Raw genomic sequence first — 8955 nt, 5'->3', positions numbered from 1 at the left:
CCCCCCCCAATGCACTGAAAGCTGTAAGTGAAGAGGACAGAATTAAGTGTTAGAAAGTATATGGTGTTAAGTTTTTTGAGTTCTCTATATACCCTATATATATAGGGTATATATATCTGACGTGTATGTGGCAAAAATTTGCTCCCAAAATGTAGGCTTTCTCTTTACCTCATTGTTTCTTTGCTGAAAAGAAGCTTTTTAGTTTGAATCCATTCCATTTATTGATTCTTGATTTTTATTTCTTACACTTTAGGAGTCTTATTAAGGAAGTTGGGGCCTAATCCGACGTGATGAAGATTTGGGCCTACTTTTTCCTCTGTTAGGTACAGGATCTCTGGTCTAATTCCTAGGTCCTTGATCCACTTTGAGTTGAGTTCAATAAATGTAGTGGCTAAGGAGCTGAACAGGCACTTCTTAGAAGAAGATATACAATCAATCAACAAATATATGAAAAAATGTTCAACATCTCTAGTAATTAAAGAAATGCAAATCAAAACTACTCTAAGATTTCATCTCACGCCAGTCAGAATAGTAGTTATCAAGAATACAAACAACAATAAGTGTTGGCGAAGATGTGGGGAAAAAGGCACACTCATACATTGTTGGTGGGACTGCAAATTGGTGCAGCCAATCTGGAAAGCAGTATGGAGAATCCTTGGAAAACTAGGAATGGAACCACCATTTGACCCAGCCATCCCACTCCTCAGTCTATACCCAAAGGACTTAAAAATAGCATACTGCAGGGACACAGCCATATCAATGTTTTTAGCAGCACAATTCACAATAGCTAAATTGTGGAATCCACCTAGATGCCCTTCAATAGATAAATGGATAAAGAAACTGTGGTATAGGGATTGGGGTTGTGGCTCAGTGGTAGAGTGCTTGCCTAGCATGTGCGAGGCCCTGGGTTCAATCCTCAGCACCACATAAAAATAAATGAATAAATAAAATGAAGGTATTATGTTCAACTACAACCAAAAAAAAAAAAAGTAAACTAATTAAAAAAAAAGAAACTGTGGTATATATACATGGTGGAATATTACTCAGCATTAAAAGATAATAAAATTAAGGCATTTGCAGGTAAATGAATGTAGTTGGAGAATATAATGCTAAGTGAAGTAAGCCAATACCAAAAAACCAAAGGCAGAATGTTCTCTCTGATAAGTGGATGCTGAACCATAATGGGGGATGGGGTGGGTAGAATGGAGGAATTTTGATTGGGCTAAGGGGAGGGGAGGTGGCATGGAGGGGTTAGGAAAGATGGTGGAATGAGACAAACACCATTACCCTAGGTACATGTATGACTGCATATGTGGTGCAACTCTATATATCATGTACAAGTGGAGAAATGAAAAGTTGTGCTCCATTTGTGTGCAATGAATTGAAGAGCTTTCTGCTGTCATGTATACCTGATTAGAACTAATAAAAAATAAATTTAAAAGAAAAAAAAAGAAAGTATATGGGGGCAACTAGAGCACAAATTGGTAAAGTTACTTTGAAAAACGCCTGAATATCTAAAGCTGGGCTTAAGCATGAAAATAGTAGTCACAATAGCATTCTTCATGATATTCTCAAACCAGGACCAATGCAAAGATCCATTGATAGAATTTTTAAGATATTGCCATATAGTGAAATATTACACTGCCCCTAAAAATGAATGAGCTACAACTACAGGCAATAAGAGCAATAAATAGCACACACATGATACTAAAAAGTAAAGCCTTTTAAGAGAAGTAAACCTCATTTGTGACAATGGCAACAGTGCCTTCAATCTTACAGGTTGGTAATGGACTGTCACATAATTCAAAGAACATACCAGCCTTATTTCTTCCCCCTTCCCTTTTTCCCTCTCCTCCAGGCTCCTTTCAAGTATAAACTATTCCGTTGATGAATTCTTGAAAAGGTCAAGAAACAATGTTTGCAGTTAGCACATTCAAGTAGCTGGTGGAAGAATCAGAAGTGAAAGGTTAAGAGAAGGTGAAGGACCCCAGGTACAGAGACAACCTCAGGAAATGGCTAAGCTTCCAAGACAATATTTTACCATGGAAGAACTGAGAATTGCAAGAAGTAGTCTCAGGACCATTAGACTAGGTCTAAGGAAACCAATTTCCCTGATCCCCCTAAAGTCCATAACAATAATTGTTTTAAAATATCTTATACAGAGAACATAAACCAAAAAAGAAGTTTCCACTTTTGCATTCAATTTCCTTCTGACACCCTGATAGAAAGATCCAGGACCTCAGTGAGTGCAGACTTGATGCTATGTCTAAACAAGCTAGGGCTCTGACAGCACAATTGCTTTAGTCATGCAGATTGTGAAACGGCAGTGACATCTATGAAAGGATAATCTCCAGATTTACTGAGATGAAATATACTTTTTCCCAACACACTTGAAAATGGATTGCATTTCAGTCATGTGGCTTTCCTCTGCTTAAAATGTTAAACAAAACATGCACACCGTTGGCATTACTCTGAGTGCTCTGAAACAAATATTTCATTCCTTAGGCCACTGAGAGAATGGAAGTCACTTCTACCTCTGTTTATTTGTCCTACTGCAGGGGGAGCAGGGTTATAAGAGACGAATAGTTAGCAATTTTGAACTCACAAACACAGCAAATTTAGAAGTGATTTTTCAAGTAATTATTTATGAGCCTTCCGAAGGACTAAACAATAACAACAAAAACGTGCCATATCTAACTCATTCTGCCTTTGCTGATTTACAGCTCTAGGTGATTAGGGTTCAGATGGCATGTTCAAAATCTCTAGCAATAAAATATTATCATGAGAAAGGGGCTAAATGTAAAGCTGCCCATGAAAGCTGAAGCTGAGTTTAGATAAGTGGAGATACCACTTGAGTGGTAACAAAATGCTATCGGGACAACTAAAATATAAAGTCCCAGTATGATACTTTTTCCTACAGTAAAATAAGGTATATTCCAAGAGATTTATTACTGAAACTACTAGGAAAATTGGATTTATTGAAACCTGGCTACCTGCACTGACAACCCTCTGCAAGATGAGAATCATTCCTGAATTGGTACCTTGTTATATTAGTGGCTTCAATGGAAAACCTGGCCTAATGGCATCTACAAGCGAAATGGCAAGTTTAACATGTAAAGATTTGCACCTGCTTAGTCCAAATTCCACTGGTCATATGAAACTTGACTGTTTAAAGAGAAACCTGAAGAGAGATTAAACACAAAAGGTACTTGTGTCAGTTCTTATGGCAAACTAAATTTGATCTATAAACAGAGAAAATGACTGCTGCTGAAAGATACTGAACTGAAATGCTTTAGGGAGATGTATTTCATTTATCTATAGATAACAGGCAGTGATACAAACTACTCTCTTATCTTTGCTCTTAATGAAAAAGACTTTAGAGAGTTCAACAGGCCACTGGGATTTTGTACTTAACTAGGGCTAAAGCAAAGCTCCACTATTCTCTGAAGCTAAACAGCAATTTGGCAAAGAATCCAAGAGGCCCTTTGCTTTTCCTACTCAGGCACCAGTTCCCAGCTTGCAGCACTTGTGTTCTAAATACAAAAAATCTGAGTCAGTAGGAGATTCAGTGAAAATGTGCAAATGGAAATCATAAAGTGAAAACCTTTTTATTGGAAAAAACTATCTAGCTATAGTATTCCAAAATTATGAAGTACTCACAAATCATATTGAAGTACACCTATTTTCTTCTTAGCTCTTGTGGTCCTCCTAAATCTGAGAAGACTATTTTAAACACAGGAAGAGATTGGTGATAGAGGAGGGATGGCTTGTCATGGAAGCATCTCTCCATGAAGAGTCTTCAGGAGTATGAATATCTAGAAATATTTTAAATTTTAAATTGCATAATGTCATGTGATCATCCAAGTATATCAAGCAAGTCCATCTTTTCCCCCGGCCTCTAAGCAGCCCAAAGAGTCTCCAGTCTCTGTGCTGCCTCTTGCATTCTGCACCTTGTTAGAGAGCTGACGCACTTTGTCCTTCTACAAACAACCTCCAGACACCTGTTAAATCTTAAAACAACTACTTACCCCATTAATTTCTTCTGGATCACCTCTGTGTTTCCCAAAGAATATTAAGTCTCTAGGAAAAAGAGGGTGTGTGTGTGGGGGGGGGGGTCCACCAATATTTATGAAAGAAAGACAAGGCAAACTAGAGTTCTGTAATTATGTTGTTTCATACTCAAAACTGCTTCAAAAGGCTTCAATAGAAATTCAGAGACTTCATGAAGATAGAGGCAAAAATTACAACTCCCTCCAATTCAAATATGATTTGAACAGATTCCACTCTGGCTTAGCAAGGCATGTGCATTGGTTTTAAGTAGTACCATGTTCTAATAAGAATCCACTTTAAGGGAGTGGTCACTGAGAGCAAATATCCAACATGGAGTTTTTAATGTAAAACTATCCAGCTTCACTTATTTTCCAGTGGACTCAGTCAAAACAACTTGAAGCTAGGGATAATAGTGCACACCTGTAATCCCAGCAGCTCAGGAGGCTAAGGCAAGAGGATCACAAGTTCAAAGCCAGCCTCAGCAACTTAGGGGGGCCCTAAGCAACTGAGTGAGACCCTGTCTCAAAATAAAAAAGGGGAGTAGGGATGTGGCTCAATGGTTAAGTGCTCCTAGGTTCAATTCCTGGTACAAAACAAAACAAAAACAACAAACCAATTTAAGCTTCCCCATGGCTGTTATGGGATCTGTAGTACAGTGAGTAACAGCAGAAAACCCTCTCCCATGACTCTTATGCTGCCCCTCAGGGAGAGCCTGGGAAAATTCCTCCATATGGCCCACTTGCCATGGAAATGGCCTGGCAGGTGGGCTCCACCCACCACCTGTGCAGCTCTCCTCCAATAAAGGCCTTCTTCTAAACAACTAGCAGACTCAAGAAGATGACCTGTGCCCATCAATACATCTCTCACCAAAATTACTTCTTCATTAGTCTCATCACTCATGTAATTGTGAAAAATTTCAAATATTCCAGAAAGTAGAAAATAGTACCATAAACACCATCTAGATTCAAAATGGCTAATATTTTGCCATATTTCATATACATATTTGTATATCATAATAAATGAGACATATCAAAATAAATGAGACATCATGAAACCTGACTCCTATGTACAGACTCCTGAACAATAGGGAGATTCTCCTACATCATCAAAATACTACAGGTTGAGCATCCCTAATGAAATTCCAAAATGTCCTGAAATCTGAAACTTTTTGAATACTGACAATGACCCTTAAAAAGTTTCATATTTCTGGAGCATTTCATATTTCTGATTTTTCAATTAGGTATGCTCAAATGGTAAAGTCTACACAAATATTCTAAAATCCAAAAAACTGAAATCTGAAATACTTCTGGTCCCAAACATTTCAGACAAGGGATACTCAACTGAGCATGACATTATTGCTCAAATAACTAATTCATACTCAAATTTCTCCACCTGTCCCCAAATGTATATCACTCATTTCCCCTCAAGCTAGGACTCAACCAAATATCATGCATTTTAAACATATATATTCTCTTATATCTCCTTTAATCTGAAATAATTTCCCTCTCCTTTTTTCCCCAAAATTTTTAAATCAACTGGGCTGTCATTAACTTAATAAAATAACCCCTATTCTGGATTTGAACTTAAAACAAAACAAAACTCAACTGCCTAAATACAAATTTTCAGCCTACATTCTCTTTTAGAATGCCAGCCATTTAAAAACTGACTTCTCCTTTAACTGCTCTAGGAAATTTAAGGTTCAAACTAAAGCTATAATTACAGTTCAAAATCTGGAACATAGATGACTTGCAGATTTAGTTCTAGAGATAATTTCAAGGAAATCAAAATTTAAATTTGTAGATGCTTAAGATTATGGCAAAGGTAAACTTACTCAGGGAGGGTGGATAGCAGTCTCATATTTGTTTTATGAAAGGACACTTCATTGCAATCAGACTATCGTGCTAATACAGAAGTTGTTTTGTATCGTAAGCTACTTCAGTCATGTGACTGTTTCCAGTGGAAGCCATGGGTCAGTTTTCATTATCCATCTGAAGACTTGGTTGTGGCTTAATAGAGGATAGAAAGAAAGAGGCTGATAACTGCCAAACATGTTGACAATATCTTGAGTTCTAGACTAGACCAGGAACATATTACATAAAAGATGGAGAATATCCATCCATTCAGAACACTATCAGAAGCCCTAGAGTGGAGAGGGCAGAGAAATCATGAGTTTGATACTGTCACTTAAAACACAGAGAGAGCAGATATGAAACAGGGACTTAGGAAAAAACTGCCACTGGGTGTTCTGAAACACATTATGGGCCTACATATGACCTTCACCATTGCTGGTGATGGGTGGAGCTGGGAAAAGGCATTGTTCTGTGGGAACCAAAAGCCAAGAGTCCTGTCATAAGTTTAAGAACATACACAGAGAATCCTAATCTCAGACCACAATTGGGAAACAATTTGGGTGGGTAAGTGGAATATTTAGTCCTAGGCTAAAAATTTCGCTTATTACCCAAGACATTTAGAGACTCCAAAAAGGTTCCCTTGAGATAACATTTCATGTCCTTAAATAAGGACAGTACTAGACTCTGAGTCACAATAAAACTATGTTTCTTTGATGCCAAAACAAATGGGGCAAACTGGTGAGTTTCATAAAAACATTTTTTGAAACTGAATAAAGCAATTATTTGAGGCCAGATTTATTTAGAAAAAACACAGATTTTCCACCTGTCATCCTGTGGACAATAGTAATACTATAGGACACATGTGCTAATAATTTTATTATCTTCAGGAATCAACCATGATTGGTAAACAGTCAATGATAAAACTTTTGGGGGGAGACAAAAATTAGAATAAAACAGACTGAGAAATTATCACTTTGGATCTCTTCTCCATACTGCTTTCCCACCTTTTGTTTATTAAAAATATACCCTTAGCATATAAAAATATGCTAAAATATAAAAATATACCCTTAACTCTAAAAACCATGTTTAGATAATATGCAAGCACAGATGAAATCATAATCAACACTATGGTTCCCACAATCATAATTCTGCCAGGTTGTGCATAATGATGAGACTGATATAATATTGTGTACTTATAAAACTCAATGTTCTCTAGAAAACTTTTTATACTCATCTTTAAAGAATTATGCAAAAAAGAAACAGATTTTTAATAAACCTTCTATATGATGTAGCTGGTTGTTTGAACTGCTAACTGTTTAAGCAAATGCCTCAGCAACAGCTTTTAAATTTCCTGTGCCTAAGGAGGAATGCCAGATGAAGCACATCCTCTGTGGCCTGTTTTGCAGAGGATCTATTCCAACTCTAAGATTTTAGGACCATGTGCAACAAGAAGAGTTCATGAACCACCGGGTTCTTCTAACAGAATTGTGGAATCATACAGCAAGGATCAACCTTGAGTAGTCAAAAAGTCCACTTTCTGTTTGTCAGCCAGGATCACATTTTTTAAAGACAATACCAAAATACCAAGTGAGATGATTTCACAACTACGCATGTGCAACTCAATTCTTCCTACATTGATCAAACCAACATGCAAGCTTAGTGTCTAAGGTAACTGGAAAAGGGGTAGATTTTGGAGGGAAAATGAAGAGTGGTCACAGCTTATTTAACAGGGTCTGCAGCAACTCAACTCTACCCATCAGCTGCCACTGGAAATTAGGAAACAGAAAAACCTGCTAATTCAACTTTTTATGTGAAATTTCAAATTTCCATTGAATTTAGAATTTTAAAACATTAAGTGCAATCCAAATAAAATGTAACCTCTAATCTGAATTCCTCACATTTAGTTGAAGTTCATTTTTTTTTTTCCATGTCTTCAACAGAGCTAAAGGAAAGCTGGCCACTTCCAAATTATTAAAGATATGGTGTTCAGTTTCAATCTAGTCATTTATACTAAGTTTAAATAAACTATGGTTCTTAACCTCACTACCCTGGGGAATGTTTTTCTACATTTAATTCATATTTCTGACTCTTTTTAAAAAAGCCCTGACATTAAAGATATTTAGTTAATAATTTGACTCAATGTGGAAGGAAATGGAAAGATTATACAATTTTAGAAATCATTGATTGCATAAATGTTTGTGAACTATATTAAAAAATCAGAAAACTTCCTTAACTTAAAAAAGAGACCTGAAAAGATGGGAGTGACATGAATGTTCTTGATTAGGTGGGCTAACAGTCATAAAGATGTGAATTGTCTTATTATTTATTTATTTATCAATTAAACATGTACTAAACTGGACAATACCAGTTAAAAATCACAGTGAAATTATTATTATTATTGTTAGTAGTAGTAGTAGTAATAGTAGTGTTAGTAGTAGTAGTAGTAGTGTATTGAGGAGGCAGTTTGGAAGTTGCTAAAAATAATTATAAAGTTAACCTAGAAAAATAAACATGAATAGTAAAAAACAAGAAATTCCAAGTGAAAAAAGGCCTTTTCTAATAAAAAGTGACATATATTCAAAAATAGTCTGGACAAAGACAAAAAGGCTTAAAAGAAAAAGCTAAATCATCGCCACCTGGAGACACTTTTATCACCTTGACTTTTTTTAAAAAAATATTTTTTAGTTGCAGATGGACACAATACCTTTATTTTATTTTTATTTTTTATGTGGTGCTGAAGATCAAACCCAGTGCCTCACACATGTGAGGCAAGTGCTGTACCACTGAGCCACAATCCCAGCCCCTCACCTTGACTTTTGATATCCTCTCCATCTTTTCTTGACTTTTGATATCCTCTCCATCTTTTCTCAAGAGACACCATAGAGTCACACATACATACTTATTTTTTTTTCTATAAAATGGAATCATATGATAAATATTGTTCTATAACTCTGTTTTTTAAAAACTCAATATTATGAATACTGACTTTGTGTATGGTGACTGATACCATACCAAATCAGTCACCATACACATGAATAACAAATATTCAAAAGAA

The 8955-nt window shown here is 36.2% G+C and overlaps 1 protein-coding gene across 4 annotated transcripts in view; it reads right to left on the bottom strand.

The window, feature by feature from the left end:
• The window catches only part of LOC107145623 (SLX4 interacting protein), a 196093-nt gene that overhangs the window by 25223 nt on the left and 161915 nt on the right, over window positions 1-8955 (bottom strand). The gene's annotated exons all lie outside the window — the stretch shown is intronic.

This window comes from Marmota marmota, unplaced genomic scaffold (genome assembly GCF_001458135.2).
Source record: "Marmota marmota marmota unplaced genomic scaffold, marMar, whole genome shotgun sequence".
Lineage (NCBI taxonomy): Eukaryota > Metazoa > Chordata > Mammalia > Rodentia > Sciuridae > Marmota > Marmota marmota.
The sequence above is the reverse complement of the archived record's forward strand: the minus strand, read 5'-3'. Positions and strand labels throughout refer to the sequence as shown.